The sequence below is a fragment of the Bombina bombina genome, chromosome 5, assembly GCF_027579735.1.
Source record: "Bombina bombina isolate aBomBom1 chromosome 5, aBomBom1.pri, whole genome shotgun sequence".
Lineage (NCBI taxonomy): Eukaryota > Metazoa > Chordata > Amphibia > Anura > Bombinatoridae > Bombina > Bombina bombina.
The window spans coordinates 621,760,789-621,777,293 of record NC_069503.1 but is presented as its reverse complement, the minus strand read 5'-3'; the positions used below and the strand labels follow the sequence as shown (position 1 = coordinate 621,777,293).

At 37.8% G+C, this 16,505-nt stretch overlaps 1 protein-coding gene across 1 annotated transcript in view; it reads right to left on the bottom strand.

Annotated features, from left to right (window-relative positions):
* Positions 1 to 16,505, bottom strand: part of GABBR2 (gamma-aminobutyric acid type B receptor subunit 2) — a 1,106,195-nt gene that overhangs the window by 490,848 nt on the left and 598,842 nt on the right. The gene's annotated exons all lie outside the window — the stretch shown is intronic.

Below are 16,505 nucleotides of genomic sequence, written 5' to 3'. Positions count from 1 at the left end.
TACATTTAATACACTGCAGCATAAATCATCTGGAACACATTAAAGGGAAACAATAGTTATAGTACAGTGTCCCATTAAGCAATCTCTGTGTACCGTGTTGCAGGCTGACTAGATTTTTCTTTAGACTGCAGTGTGCTACTTTGAGAGCTGCTTTCAAATGTAGATTTGTTGTGTCAAGACATTGCATAGTAGGTTTTATTATGCCCATTAAAATTATTTTTTCGGGAGACTTTAAGATATAATTGGAAAGGAAAGGGTCTTATTCATGTCATACAATTAAGAGAAAAAGATTGATTGTCTTGTAGATCATTTGAAAATTTGAGGGAAAAATTTGATCTCAATAACAAGGACTTTTTGTATACTTACAAATACACCATAAAACTATTAAGGCTTTATCCAGACAAAATGGCAGTGGGACACCTTAGAACGAGCATTTACGCTGTTTAAAGCAGGGATCTACTCTATCTCTATAGGGTACAAACTTTTAAAGGTGTTTCAAGGGAAGGAGAATTTGATGATGTTGTGGCAAAAATGGCAACCTTTGATTAAAGAAATACATTTAATAGTTATTAAAAAAAGATTCCAGTTAGTAGATCAAGCAACTTTATTCCTGAATTGGTGAGAGTCACATTTGAAAATAATAAACCATGTTCATATTATTCCAGCTATGATGTCTAAATGGGATAGGAAGAATCACTTCTAAATGTAGCTTTCCTAGGACTGACTCAGTATATTGCATCTGGAATTGTCTACAAATTTAAAACATTTGGAAGATGATTAATTTTTGGCTGAATACAATTTTCGATAATAATATAGTTATAACCTAAACATATTTTTATATTTTTTAACAGATCCAATAACACTGAAAATGAGGCCCTAATTAACACTTCAATTTTGATAGGCTGGAATTTAATTTTGAGAGCCTGGAAATCCAAAAATGGCCCTAGCATTTCAGCATTTGTTAGAAAGATGCACAGCCAACTTATTTATTTATAAAATATTTTACCAGGAAGGATACATTGAGATTTCTCTCGTTTTCAAGTATGTACTGGGATATATAAAATAACTTACTTGTTTTCTTGCAAAATGAGCACTGCTCCCAGTATTTTCAAAACCTAAGTTTTTATTGTGTCAGTTCTGGGCATGAGCAAATCTTTATCTTCATTCTTTAAGAACATTAGCTGAAAATGTATAGTTCTAAGACTGTAAATCTGCTTTTTTGAAGGTTTGTTTCTTTTCTGCCCTATACAAATTACTTGAGATCATAAACAAAGCTCTTGAAAATGTCATTAAATATTTCAGAAAAATATCATACATTTTGGAGACCTATTAAGTTTATATGATGGAACTAGTCAGATAATGAATGGCAGGATATACCCAAATGGTAGATCAGAAGCTACCAGTAGATATCTTAGTGCTACCCATTATGCAAGACTGTTGTATAATTTCCCATTTCTCTCACAGCCAATAGTTATAGTATAGGCTGAAGTTAGAACAAATCTAGATATGTGTTTTCCACAAATATATCCTGTATCAGATGTGGTCAGATGTAAAACTTAAAAAAAAAGTTAAACAAAAATAAGTTCCCTTTGCAAAGCTCTGGTTTTCTTCTGCTTAACACATTCACAAGAAGATCACACTGACATACTTCACAAAAAGAAGAAACCCGTATTGCTTAAGTTTGCCTTTTATGATATTGGATTCCCATTCTCTTTATTACTACCATCATGTATGGTCATGATTATAAATGATAACATTCTTTTCTGTGCAAGACATAGGCCTAGATTTAGAGTTTGGCGTTAGCCGTGAAAACCAGCGTTAGAGGCTCCTAACGCTGGTTTTAGGCTACCGCCGGTATTTGGAGTCACTCAAAATAGGGTCGAACGCTCACTTTCAGCCGCGACTTTTCCATACCGCAGATCCCCTTACGTCAATTGCGTTTCCTATCTTTTCAATGGGATTTCTCTAACTCCGGTATTTAGAGTCGTTTCTGAAGTGAGCGTTAGACATCTAACGACAAAACTCCAGCCGCAGGAAAAAAGTCAGTAGTTAAGAGCTTTCTGGGCTAACGCCGGTTTATAAAGCTCTTAACTACTGTGCTCTAAAGTACACTAACACCCATAAACTACCTATGTACCCCTAAACCGAGGTCCCCCCACATCGCCGACACTCGAAAAAATTTTTTTAACCCCTAATCTGCCGACCGCCACCTACGTTATCCTTATGTACCCCTAATCTGCTGCCCCTAACACTGCTGACCCCTATACAGTGACGTGCAGTCATAGGAGGCAGGTGAGGCAGCGCCTCACCTGTCCTGTGAGTGTAATTACACTTTTTTGTAATAATTTGTAAAAAAAATAAATATATTTTTTATTTATTTTTTCATTTATATTTTTTAATTTTTTGTTTTACCCTACCCCCCCAACCCCCCACCACTTCAAAGTTTGCCAACATGGCTGCACTAATGCACTCAAATTCAAAGTGCAAAAGTATTATTTTTTTTTAAATTACCTACTCATCCATATTGCGCAAGGAAGGAGAGGCGCTGAGCCGTTCAGCTGCCCTCCCTTTGCGCAATATGGATGTCTGAGGATATTTTTTTATATGGGACCCGCAGAGACTGCCACCCAGTGGTTAAGTCTCTCAGTTTGCGGCCCATATTGCTCCCAAGAGGCGCGCCTCGGGAGCCCCAGCCAATTGCCCAGCCAATCAGCGCTGAGCCCTTGTGAGTGACGTCATCAAAGTCACTCTGAAAATCGGGCGGGAAGAGACCAGACTAGTCACTAATAGAGACTAGAGAGAGAGGCAGCGGCGCAATGGGGCTGGGCGCATAGTCTAGTCTGAGTGAGACTGACAACCTGGACGGGTGTGATGGTGTTGTGTCCGTGTCGTGAGTCAGCAGCTGAGCTGAGCTGATCTTCTTGGTAGGTAAGGACCTTGTAAACAACTTGTTCTTTGGGTTCTGCAATCTGCACCATACGAAACAGAACAAGGCTTGTTTGGTTTCGTATGGTGCAGATTGCATTGCAGAACCCAAAGAACAAGTTCTCTTTTTATAGACCTCCCTATTCCCTTATAATTACTGCGTGTCATGTAAATAATTGCTTGTGCAGATAACTGCTGGGTTTTTTCTAGAGAGGGGGGGTCGCGGGGGGGGCCGTGAGGGGGGGGGTCGCGGGGGGGGGGGTCGCGAGGGGGGGCGCATTTTATTGCTGGTGCATTTTTTTTTTGCAGGGGTGCTGGTGGCATCACTTTATTGCAGGGGGCTTAGGGCACCATTTTATTGCTGGGGGACATCATTTTATTGTGGGAGGGGGCTGGGGACATCATTTTATTGCAGGAGGCTGGCCTGGGGGCTTCATTTTATTGCTGTGGGCAATGGGCATCATTTATTGCAGTGGGGCTGGTGGCATCATTTATTGCAGGGGGCTCAGGGCATCATTTTATTGCAGGGGTGCTGGGGGAATTTATTTCTGGGGGCATAATTTATTACAGAAATGGGGTGGGAGCATTATTTTATTGCAGCAGTGCTGGGGGCATAATTGTATTGCAGGAGGGCTGGGGGAATAATTTATTGTTGGGGCATCATTTATTAAAGAGGGGGGCTGTGAGAATAATTTTAATGCTGGGGGCATCATTTATGACAGGGGGGGCTGGGAGCATAATCTTATTGCAGGGGTGCTGGGGCATAATTTGATTGCAGACGGGCTGGGGGGAATAATTTATTGCTGGGGGCATAATTTATTAAATAGGGGGGCTGGGAGAATAATTTTAATGCTGGGGGCATCATTTATGACAGAGAGGGGCTGGGAGCATAATTTTATTGCAGGGGTGCTGGGGGAATCATTTATTGATGGGGGATAATTTATTACAGAGGGGGCTGGGAGCATAATTTTATTGCAGGGGTGCTGGGGGCATCATTTTATTGCTGGGAGCATCATTTTATTGCAGTGGGGCTGGGGTATCATTTATGATTTGACCGCTGACTCCTATTGGTGTGGTGCATGTTTACGTGAGGTGTCACTAATCAAAGCTCAATAGCAAAGCTTGGCATACCATCATGTGTCACAATACCTCAATATATGGATTTAAAATTGTATAAAGTAAAGACCAGACAACTGTAATTTGCAGCTAACCAGCTTGCCTTAGTTACAGTAAGTACAAGCGTACTTACAAACTGCAACTAAGCTTAAGCAATTGACACCATTTCAGTTGTTTCCCATTTCTATACATTTTTGCTTTGGGTTTTCATGGTATTATTATATGTAAGATTATGTGAATATTAGACATCAATGTCTACAGCAAAGAATGTAACTGCAATGTTCCAGAAACCCTTAAAAAAAAAAAAAAAAAAAACTTTTTGTAGAAAGGCAGCAGTCACAGTGACACTTCAGTTTTGCTTAGAACTAGCATAGCATTAGCAATGTGTTTCATTCAATGGTAGACTAGTTTTTGGATGGAATCTACTACTTGATAAATTTATATTAATTTCATAAGGTCAGTGACTGACCTTATGAAATTAATATCAACTTATCAAGTAGTAGATTCCATCCAAACACTAGTCTTCCTTATGAAATGAATATACATTTTCAAGTAGTAGATTCCATCCATAAACTAGTCTTCCTTTGAATGAAACACATTGCTAATACTGTGCTAGTTCTAAGCAAAACAGAAGTGTCACTGTGATTGCTGCCTTTCAACAAAAAGTGTTTTTTTTTTTTTAAGGGTTTCTGGAACATTGCACCACCCCATATTAAATTCAGCTCACTGATTAGAATTCTGTTGTTTACATTTTTTTTTTTGTAGTAAGGGGCTGAACATTATGTCAACAATCTATAGCACATCAGGGACAAGGCACTGGCAGATAGTGACTGCTACTGTAACTGAAGCTTTCAATGTCTTCTAGGAATTACTGGACTGGCAGTCTATGGGTTACAAAGTAAAAACTGAAATCTGATATAGGCTGCTCTGCTGCTGATTCTCCATTAAACTTTGCAGGCTTTTAATCACAGAGGCTGCTCTGCTGCTGATTCTCCATTAAACTTTGCAGGCTTTTAATCACAGAAAGTTATAGTTGTCTGAAAATGCATGTCTGTTCTCTTTATTTATCTTAAATACAGATTTCACACGTTAGCATAAATACCCATCAAAGCACACAGACATAAATCACAAGGCTAACTACTGTCATAAGATTCATTATAACACTCTTTTCACAAAAACAACAAGCATGGAAAGTGTTTAGGCTTTTTATTGAAGAATATATTAATGTTCATTTTCTACACAACATTTTTCTTTTATGTTTCAGATAGAACATACAATATTAAAGACTTTTACATTTTAATTATGTTATCCAATTTGCTTTTTTCTTTTAGTATCCTTTGAAAAGCATACCAAGGTAGGCTAAGGAGCAGCAATGCACTACTCGGAGCAGCTGGTAATTGGTGGTTGTGCATATGGCTCATTTAATATGTTCATTTAGCATCCAGTTGTGCATTGCTGCATGTCCTTCAACAAAGGATAACAAGAGAATGAAGCAACATTATTAATAGCCTCACCAGCCTCGGAACTCACCGCACGTCACTGCCCCTATATTATATTTATTAACCCCTAATCTGCCCCCCTCAACGTCGCCTCCACCTGCCTACACTTATTAACCCCTAATCTGCCGACCGCAAAGCGCCGCCACCTACGTTATCCTTATGTACCCCTAATCTGCTGCCCCTAACACCGCCGACCCCTATATTATATTTATTAACCCCTAATCTGCCCCCCACAACGTCGCCTACACTTATTAACCCCTAATCTGCCGACCGGACCTGAGCGCTACTATAATAAAGTTATTAACCCCTAATCCGCCTCACTAACCCTATAATAAATAGTATTAACCCCTAATCTGCCCTCCCTAACATCGCCGACACCTAACTTCAATTATTAACCCCTAATCTGCCGACCGAATCTCGCCGCTATTCTAATAAATGTATTAACCCCTAAAGCTAAGTCTAACCCTAACACTAACACCCCCCTAAATTAAATATAATTTAAATCTAACGAAATTAATTAACTCTTATTATATAAATTATTCCTATTTAAAGCTAAATACTTACCTGTAAAATAAATCCTAATATAGCTACAATATAAATTATAATTATATTAGAGCTAATTTAGGATTTATATTTATTTTACAGGTAACTTTGTATTTATTTTAACCAGGTAAAGGAACCGTCATTCGTCGTTCAGTCGTCGGCCAGGATGGATGTTCCGCGGTGGAGGTCTTCAGGATGCTGCCGCTTCGCTCCGGATGGATGCCGCTTGGATGAAGACTTCAATCGGATGGAAGACCTCTTCTGGCCCGCTTGGATGAAGACTTCAGCCGGATCATGGACCTCTTCAGCCCCCCGCTTGGGCTTGGATCAGGACATCGGAGGAGCTCTTCTGGACCGATCGGTGAACCTGGTATGGTGAAGACAAGGTAGGATGATCTTCAGGGGCTTAGTGTTAGGTTTATTTAAGGGGGGTTTGGGTTAGATTAGGGGTATGTGGGTGGTGGGTTGTAATGTTGGGGGGGGGGGTATTGTATGTTTTTTTTTACAGGCAAAAGAGCTGAATTTCTTGGGGCATGCCCCGCAAAGGGCCCTGTTCAGGGTTGGTAAGGTAAAAGAGCTTTGAACTTTAGTAATTTAGAATAGGGTAGGGCATTTTTTTATTTTGGGGGGCTTTATTTTATTAGGGGGCTTAGAGTAGGTGTAATTAGTTCAAAATTGTTGTAATATTTTTCTTATGTTTGTAAATATTTTTTTATTTTTTGTAACTTAGTTCTTTTTTATTTTTTGTACTTTAGTTAGTTTATTTAATTGTATTTATTTGTAGCAATTGTATTTAATTAATTTATTGATAGTGTAGTGTTAGGTTAATTGTAGGTAGTTTAATTAATTTATTGATAGTCTAGTGTTAGGTTTATTTGTAACTTAGGTTAGGATTTCTTTTACAGGTAAATTTGTAATTATTTTAACTATTTTAGCTATTAAATAGTTCTTAACTATTTAATAGCTATTGTACCTGGTTAAAATAAATACAAAGTTACCTGTAAAATAAATATAAATCCTAAAATAGCTCTAATATAATTATAATTTATATTGTAGCTATATTAGGATTTATTTTACAGGTAAGTATTTAGCTTTAAATAGGAATAATTTATTTAATAAGAGTTAATTAATTTCGTTAGATTTAAATTATATTTAACTTAGGGGGGTGTTAGTATTAGGGTTAGACTTAGCTTTAGGGGTTAATACATTTATTAGAATAGCGGCGAGATTCGGTCGGCAGATTAGAGGTTAATAATTGAAGTTAGGTGTCGGCGATGTTAGGGAGGGCAGATTAGGGGTTAATACTATTTATGATAGGGTTAGTGAGGCGGGTTAGGGGTTAATAACTTTATTATAGTAGCGCTCAGGTCCGGTCGGCAGATTAGGGGTTAATAAGTGTAGGCAGGTGGAGGCGACGTTGTGGGGGGCAGATTAGGGGTTAAATATAATATAGGGGTCGGCGGTGTTAGGGGCAGCAGATTAGGGGTACATAGGGATAATGTAAGTAGCGGCGGTTTACGGAGCGGCAGATTAGGGGTTAATAATAATATGCAGGGGTCAGCGATAGCGGGGGCGGCATATTAGGGGTTAATAAGTGTAAGGTTAGGGGTGTTTAGACTCGGGGTACATGTTAGAGTGTTAAGTGCAGACGTAGGAAGGGTTACCGCATAGCAAACAATGGGGCTGCGTTAGGAGCTGAACGCGGCTTTTTTGCAGGTGTTTGGTTTTTTTTCAGCTCAAACAGCCCCATTGTTTCCTATGGGGGAATCGTGCACGAGCACGTTTTTGAGGCTGGCCGCGTCCGTAAGCAACTCTGGTATCGAGAGTTGAAGCTGCGTTAAAAATGCTCTACGCTCCTTTTTTGGAGCCTAACGCAGCCTTTATGTGGACTCTCGATACCAGAGTTATTTTTATGGTGCGGCCAGAAAAAAGCCGGCGTTAGTTTTTCGGGTCGTTACCGACAAAACTCCAAATCTAGGCCATAGTCTTCCCTTTTGTTTTTCAATATTATTCTGAATGGAGGCTCTCCTACTAGTTATGTCAACTCATTGTATCAGTTCTTCAGGATTGTTATACTCTTCACTTGGTAGTAAAAAATCCCCTTGTACTTTTTGTGTACATTAAAAATATATATATATATTTTTTTGTAAATACATTTTTATTCACTTTAGAAGTTAAAAGTAACAATTGGGGGCACGCAGGACCCCTGTTCTGATAGACACAAACGTGAAATTCAAGCACACATGTCCAAAATTAATGAACGTAAATTAAGCACATACAGGTATAGCCATATATAGAATCATAAATCTCTACTCAAAAGATAAACAAGTTAATTCTAGTCAATGGGAAAATTATATTCCTGTGAAATGTGAGAATTTGTGGCGAAAATAGTTTGCCTAATTTGAACCCTGGTAAGGGCTCTATAAATGGGGGGGGGGGGGTGTACTAGTACGGAATATCTAACGTGAATAAACATTAAGGTAGTTAGGTATAACTCAGTATAAGAATTAAAAATTAAAAAGAAGTGTTACATTTTTTAGACATAAAATTGTTTCCTTAGCTTAACTTAAGATATAACATGCCCTAGAGTATTATAGATAACATAGCACTGGACATTTTGCAGAGCCTAGGACCCACCTATCATGCTATGGGGCCTTGCCGTATAACATCATTAGACTATGTAGTTTAAGCTTACATCTATCTTGTGGGAATAAGTTATCTCTTAAGCATTACGTCCTTCGACTACAAAGTAGAATTCCCGTGTTAATGGAGTCCACTTCCCCACCTAGTCCTTCTCCTTGCTGTAGGTAAGAGTTTATATTAATTGATCATAGGTTGGCGTGATCGTGGGTTAAATTTCCCTTATGTGGCCACTGGTCCAGAGGGAAAAACACATATTATGTAGGGATAATGATACAGAAAAATACAATTGCAATATATACTTGTCCCTATCGAGGGCCCCCTCAAACCCCCAGACTGGACAGACACATGTACAGGGTTTATCAGTATCATTAAAGGCATGGTATCGGTGACCCACTCACAACACAATTGTTACGTTACTGTTGTGGCATTTGTGACACATACACTCATACAAGTATCTCTCCCGGGGCTCCCCACTAACCCACAGGCGAGTTGTAAAGATAAGATGTCCGCAGCCACCAGTGTATAGACATGGGACCACATTGTTCAAATGAGCCCATTTACAGAAAGTATAAAAGGCTTTGCATACAATATAACCCTAGATGTTAAATATGTCTTTAAATGACAAGGAACTTATTAATACTATTGGGTGCCTAACCGATAACCATTATGTAAATAATAGTGATACTACCAGACAAAACAGAAACCTAGTAGTACTATGAAGCTAAATGGAATCATACAAATGAAATGACAGACTGCGTGAGGCCCTCCATAACAGTTTTCTAAAAACAGTAATAACAATCCCAGTAAACCTGGGACACAGAAATTAACACCCATTTTGGTCAATATAATACATTAGATAACAGAGTACTTAGTAGCACCCAGCCAGCTAGAGAAAACACTGTCCAGTGTACACTGCCATATGATAGGTATGGGGAAGGCCTAGAATCAGTAGGGAGTAATTTTCAGCTGAACTGTAGCTTCATAAATAGGCTTATATAAAACAATACCAATCATACAATATTAACCAAACCATAAAAACATTGTACAGAATTAGTTACAAATATATTTTTTAGCTATAACAGTGATCCAGATAATCACATAGTCATAGTCTAATAGTCTTCTTTATCCTACTCCAGACCGCCAGTCTAAGTAGTGCTCCACGGCCTATAGAACACTATATAGCAACATCAACTCAGCATTAGTCGCCAGTGGACCAGCATTGCCAGTTCTAAATAGCCCACTACACTCCAGATGCAGCTTGCTATTACCCCAAGGGCACCTTCCCAGGGCCTGATCCGCAGCATCTACTGGGTTGATGAAGGTCTGGATTGTACAACACCGAACTCGCGATCTGGGCAGTTCCCCATTGTCGCCAGATTAAGGCCTCCTGTGTAGATCCGTGTCGACACACTGGGTCAATGCCCCTGGAGTTCCACGTGGCTGTGGTTGTAATGGGTATGTTTCAAATGTAGGTCTCGAGACCTCAACCGGGTTGCATATACTACCCGCAGTGGGCTCTCCACATGGCAATCCGGTTACTGCCCGGGACCTCCTATAATCAGAGCTCTTCGCCTCATTGAATGTGTCTCGTAGGAGGCTCTGTTTCTGAGAATATTGCTGAGCATCGGCAATCAATACGCTGCTGCATGTAGATTGCCATAAGTAGGTCCTTCTCGAGCTGCCTATAATGGCTGCTTACGAGTTGTATGATACTCTCCTCCCATCTACAGACTGCATCCATTCTGTCTTCAATATATATTACTGGTATTTCCACAATATGCCCGAGCTGTGCTGGTAGAAATGACAGCTGCGTTATCCATCAAATGCCTTGAGGTCATTCAGAATGACTTTGGTTCCTGCGGTTATCGTATCAAAAGTTCCAAACTACATCAAATCAGTTAGGAAGGAAAGCTTCTTTCTAGGGTCTGAGTTACAGGTCACAAATGTCATGCTTATTCAAGAATTAACCCCCTAAATCCGTTTATTTGGCAAGAGCTCATGAGGTGTGCGTCTTGTCGGTTCAATGGCTAGCTCCGCCCCCCCTAAAAATATAATTTTGACTGATGTGATGACTATATTTTATTTACACACCTTAAAACCAAGCAGTATTTCCCAGTTATTAAAAGCAAATGTAAGTGCATCTATGATATCACTGATGAACTTACATAACAGCTCTGTTTATAACTATGAACCTAGAACTGTGTTCTATGTACACTAAATATAATATTGTAGCACCAAAACACCTTTATTAATACTACATTTGGACAAAAAATGTCTTATGGTTCTGTATTTCTTTGTTATGCACTTGGAAAACACATAAATATTTATTTCATGGGCACATACTAAGATCACATCAAACAACGTGGTAGCGATCAAGCACAACAATATATTTTGCATTCATCTCAGGTTAATATCCTGACCAACAATGGGCCAGATTACAGGTCGCACGCTATTTAGCGCATTTGCTCGCGTGCAAATACCGCCATAAGTAAACGTTTATTGCAAGCTGAAAGGGAAATGTTTGCATGCAAGCTAAAGCCTACACGCGGTAACTTTTGGACTTCGGATATCGTAACCACACTAACTTCTTCTCCCCATAAATTTTGACGAAGCGCGCAAATCAGAAAAAAAACTAAACACCTATCATCCATGCTCTAACCCGACCATGTTTAAAAAAGTGTGCTACGAATTCAGTGTTGGAGTTCAGGTAATAGTGCTGGACTTGAATTAATAACCTTCAAAAAACATCATACGGACAGATATCTGTTCATACTTATAATTGAAACGGATACATCATAAATGAATGTTTAAAAAAAACATATTAAAAGGGACAATCAACACCAGAATTTTTGTTGTTTTAAAAGTTATAATAATCCCTTAATTACCCATTCCACAGTTTTGCATAACCAACAGTTATAATAATAAACGTTTTACCTCTGTAATTACCTTGTGTCTAAGCATCCTCAGACTGCCTCCTTATTTTAGTTCTTTTGACAGACTTGCATTTTAGCCAATCAGTGCTCACTCCTCTGTAAATTCACGTGCATGAGCCCAATGTTATCTATACGAAACACTCTAGTGGTCAAAAATCATTCAGCTTAGAGGTGGCCTTCAAATTCTAAGAAATTAGCATATGAACCTCCTAGGTTTAGCTTTCAACTAAGAATGCCAAGAGAAAAAAGACCAAAAATTGGTGATAAAAGTAAATTGGAAAGTTGTTTAAAATTGCATGCCCTATTTGAATCATGAAAGTTTTTTTTTGGACTTGACTGTCCCTTTAACAACCCTGATAACCCAGACAAGGCATTAATAAAGGTGCTTATTATTTACATCCACTTAATTACCAGGTAATAAAAAATTGCAAACACAATCTGAATTTCCAATCAATTTTTTTTTAAATAAAGTAAAAATGTCAATTTTTATTTTTCCCTCTCACAGTTTTAAAAATGTGTATGTCCCTTACTAAAGGGCAATTAAATACTAAATACATTTTATAATCTAAGTATTGAGGTTATTCCCCGTCTCCCTCTAGTCATGGGTGCTGCATGTTGAACTCTGTCTTTCCCTACATTCCAGGGCTGATGCGTTTGCACATGTGCAGTAACTCTTTCAGATACCTGCAGTGTAACCTAGGTTGCAGTATGGCGGCGCCCATGATTAGAGGGAGGTGCATGAAATATATTTAGTATTTAGTGTCCCTTTAACAGGGTGTGAAAAAATAATTTGCTTAGATTTCCCATAATATTTAGCTTTTACTGGTAATATAGTTGGTAATATAATCAAAGAGAGCTGAAATCAATGTTCAGAACTATCTCATATAAAAATATTCCAAAATGATTTATTGTTAATACAGAGCATACCATATCAACTTGAATCCAACAACTGTAGCTCTAAATCAATTCCACTCAGCTAATTGTTCAGCTTTCTTAATGTAGTCTTTTCATGCTGAGTTTAAGATTTAAGATATTTTTAAAAGTGTATAATTTACAGTAATTGTTTGCAAGTAAATAATTAAACTACTTTTCTGTTTAGTAAGAAATCAGCACTCACCAGTTTGTGCATATATTCATTTTATACAAAGTGATATATGTTCCAAAGACTAATAATTTGAATAACATACTAACTCTCATAAATGTGACAGGTTCCATAATAGCCTTGATCAATGTTTCAATATTAATAATATTGTTGTTATATATTATTTTTCTTTCAGCTCTTAAAGAGACATTGAAGTTAAACGTTCATGGTTCAGATAAAGTGTACAATTAGAAAAATAATAATATTCCTACAATGTATCTCTCTTTATCTTGGTATCATTCGTTGAACCTTAGCTCTTTTCTATGATGCATACGGAGGCAGGTTCAGGAGCGTGCATGTTTCTTGCTTATTTACTTTGTGCTATGAAAACCATCGACATTTAACATAAATTGATAATGATGATATTATTGTCATGATGAATAATCAATTTATGCTACTCACTAAAAATTACTGTTAACGTAAACAAACATACAGATTTTCCACATAAGGTTATTTAATATGTTAACACCATGGGGTCAATTTACTAATGTGCGAGCAGACATAATACGATGTAGCATATCATGTCCGCTGCACATCGATAAATGCCGACAGCATATGCTGTCTGCATTTATCATTGCACCAGCAGTTCTTGTGAATCGGTCGCTAGCAGGGGGTGTCAATCAACCTCATCGTATCCGATCGGGTTGATTTCTGTCCGCCGCCTCAGAGCAGGCAGACAGGTTATGGAGCAGTGGTCTTTAGACCGCTGCTTCATAACTTCTGTTTCCGACGAGCCTTCAGGGGGCATCAAGCTACGTACGGAGCTTGATAAATTGACCCCCATATAAAGACATCATTTATGTTTTTTTAAACATCTATTTTTTTGACAAGAAAAATGTGAAGAAAAATTTAAAATAATATTTTTTGTGATGTTTTTTGCAAGGTATGTGAAAGCAATCTCAACAAAGTATCGTCATCATAAATAACATTGTTTAACATACAAGACCAACGCCCCTAACTTACTTTCAGATTGTTGATGGACTTAGTTGAGAAAATGGTCATTGAAAACATTTTATAAAACCTCAAATTGCAAAAATCAAGTGTCATCATTTTAATTTCATATAAATTTTCAAGAATGAATATTAAACATTATCTTAACTATTTTGTGAAGATTTATAACATTTTAAATGGACCATAAAGTGTTTTTATTTGTTCAAGGATAACTGAGCATGGACAAAAATCATTTTGTGTGGCTTGGATTATGCAATAAGCTGTTTGGAATTGCCTGGCAATGAGAAAATTGTATTTTGGAAAGTTGCATGAGTTGAAATCCTTTATATGCAGTTTCAGGACTGGAACACGGTTTGCTTTGCAATTCAGTGACATTCTAAAATCTCCCAATGGGATCTTAAAAGAGACAAATGCAGTGTTTAACATACTAATTATGATGGCTAAAAGGTTTGAAAATAGCTGTATTAAACCCCAAATATGAATGTCTAAAACAATTAGCTAGAATGAAATCTAATGCATGAAAAATGTGGTCCAGAAATCAGACACTATACAATATATTGTGTTTTTTATTTTTTCTTAAAATGACACTGTTTTCAAACATTTATGTGATCTATGTGCAAAAGCAGCAGCTATACATGATAAATAACTTTTTTTGGATGATAACATTTTGAAGTAGAAACTGTTTAAATTTAAATTGAAAATCACTTCCTGCTCATTTTCATTGGTTGATAGTAACTGCCTGCTATTGCTCATCAAACATTAGTAGATATTACCGACAGGGCAAGGAGCATTGGTTTGATTTTGCTATGTTCATTTCAGTTTCAATTTGCTCATCTTTATATTTATTATTGGCACTCATCTAAATCTCCTTGACAAACGTTACTGGAAACCTTCCTTTTTCTATACCACAAACCCTCACCACTTCCTCCTCTCCCATGCTTCTATTACTTTGATATAGACATGCACGCACTAAACTCAATCTTTGTTCAATTCCAAGGGCTCCATGTACGAATCAGCGTAAGCTGCTCAGGAGCCATTGCGGCCAGGTTCGCACATCTGAGCCTGTTTCTTGCAATATAAGAAGCGGCGGTCATTAGACTGCTGCTTCTTGCACATCTTCGCCACATTTGAGCTTGCTCACTCTCTGTGATTGACAGTTGCTTCTCTCAGTGAAGTGTGTAATGCTGTATACAGGCCAGCGGACAAATAGATCCACTCCTGTATGCAGCGAAGGCGTGTGGACATCTTCTTAATTTGAGAAGCTGTCCGCATACCTTTTTAAAACATGGGGCCCCAAGGTTGTTAGAGTCCATTTCAATGAAACATCACATCAGACCCTAGACTAATAAGACGATCTACTATCCATAAACATAGTCTTTCCTCACTTTTTTTTTTTTTTTTAACACTCTCCATTTTTCTGTTTATTGCCACATCACTATAAGTGTAAATGTGCTATATCAACGTTTATACTTTTTTCCCTTTCTCATTCTTACCTACACATTATTAAGTACACTAACTTGCATTTTGCCTCTGCTTCCCTCAGCTTTTGCTTTACAATGTCGTCTAGAATGTAAGCCTTTAAAAAGGGCATCTACTGCTGACTGTAATGAAAGTCTTTTCTTGTCTTCTATATTGTCACTTTCTCTTTTACGCAGTGTATCCCTGTAATGTGCCTCGTAATATCTTGACATTTAATTAATAATTGATAATCACCATTAACATATATGGGAACTTTTGAATATAAATAAGGTGGTACATTTTTCTAAAGGCTTATAATAAACCCCTTGGTTAAAAAAATATTCATTATATTGCAGACCTGAGACAAACCCCTTGAAAATACTTTTTAACTTTATTTATCATACTTCTTATTACTGCGGCCAATTAGGGAAATATATAAAGAAACTCCTACATATATCAACCAATCATTGTGCAGCATGTATAAGTGTCCACATAATGCACTTCAGCTTCCCTGAGGTGAGAGGAAATATTCAGAAATGAAAAGCAGAAAAAATAAAAAAATAAAGTGTATTGCAAAGTTTTTAAATTATGCATAATTAAACATTTTGGGCTCCATGTAGTAAGCAGTGTAAGTCTCTTTGGAGCCTTTGCAGGGCAGGTTTGCACATGATAATGCAAGAATCAGCGGACATCTGATCGTTAGTTCTTACAATCTCTGCCACCTCTGCGTTGGTGGACAGAAATCATCCCGAACACGCTCGCTCTGTGTGACTGACAAGCCATTCTCTCACACAACTCGCTGCGCAAGGGAAGGAGCGGCATTACACACTCGTCCCCGTTTGTAATAGTACATACACAGCACACTGCTTATATGCCGCACAGCCATGCGGACAGGTGTTTAATACATGGGGCCTTATATGGGAAATTTCGACTTTAGTGTCCCTTTGAGGGTAAGGCAGCTTCACATTCAAAATTAGACCATTATTTAAATTCAGCTACAGAAAGAGAGAGGAAGATAAAGAAATAGAGAGGGAGAGAGCTAGAAAGAGGGAGATAGAGGTGAGAGAGTGTTTTGGTAAAGCTGTTAATTTAAAGATATTTTTTGCATAATTTTCCAATTACTACAATTATAAGCATAGAGAAAGACAGGCAAGTTAACATTCTTGAAAACAATATGACCTTTAATTATAGCAGAAATCTTGTAATGCTCCATTTTAGTTGCAGATGTCATACAAACTGGTGCTTGAAGCTGTTTAGTTTTTTTTAATGATTCATTGCAGACCTTGAGTGATAATT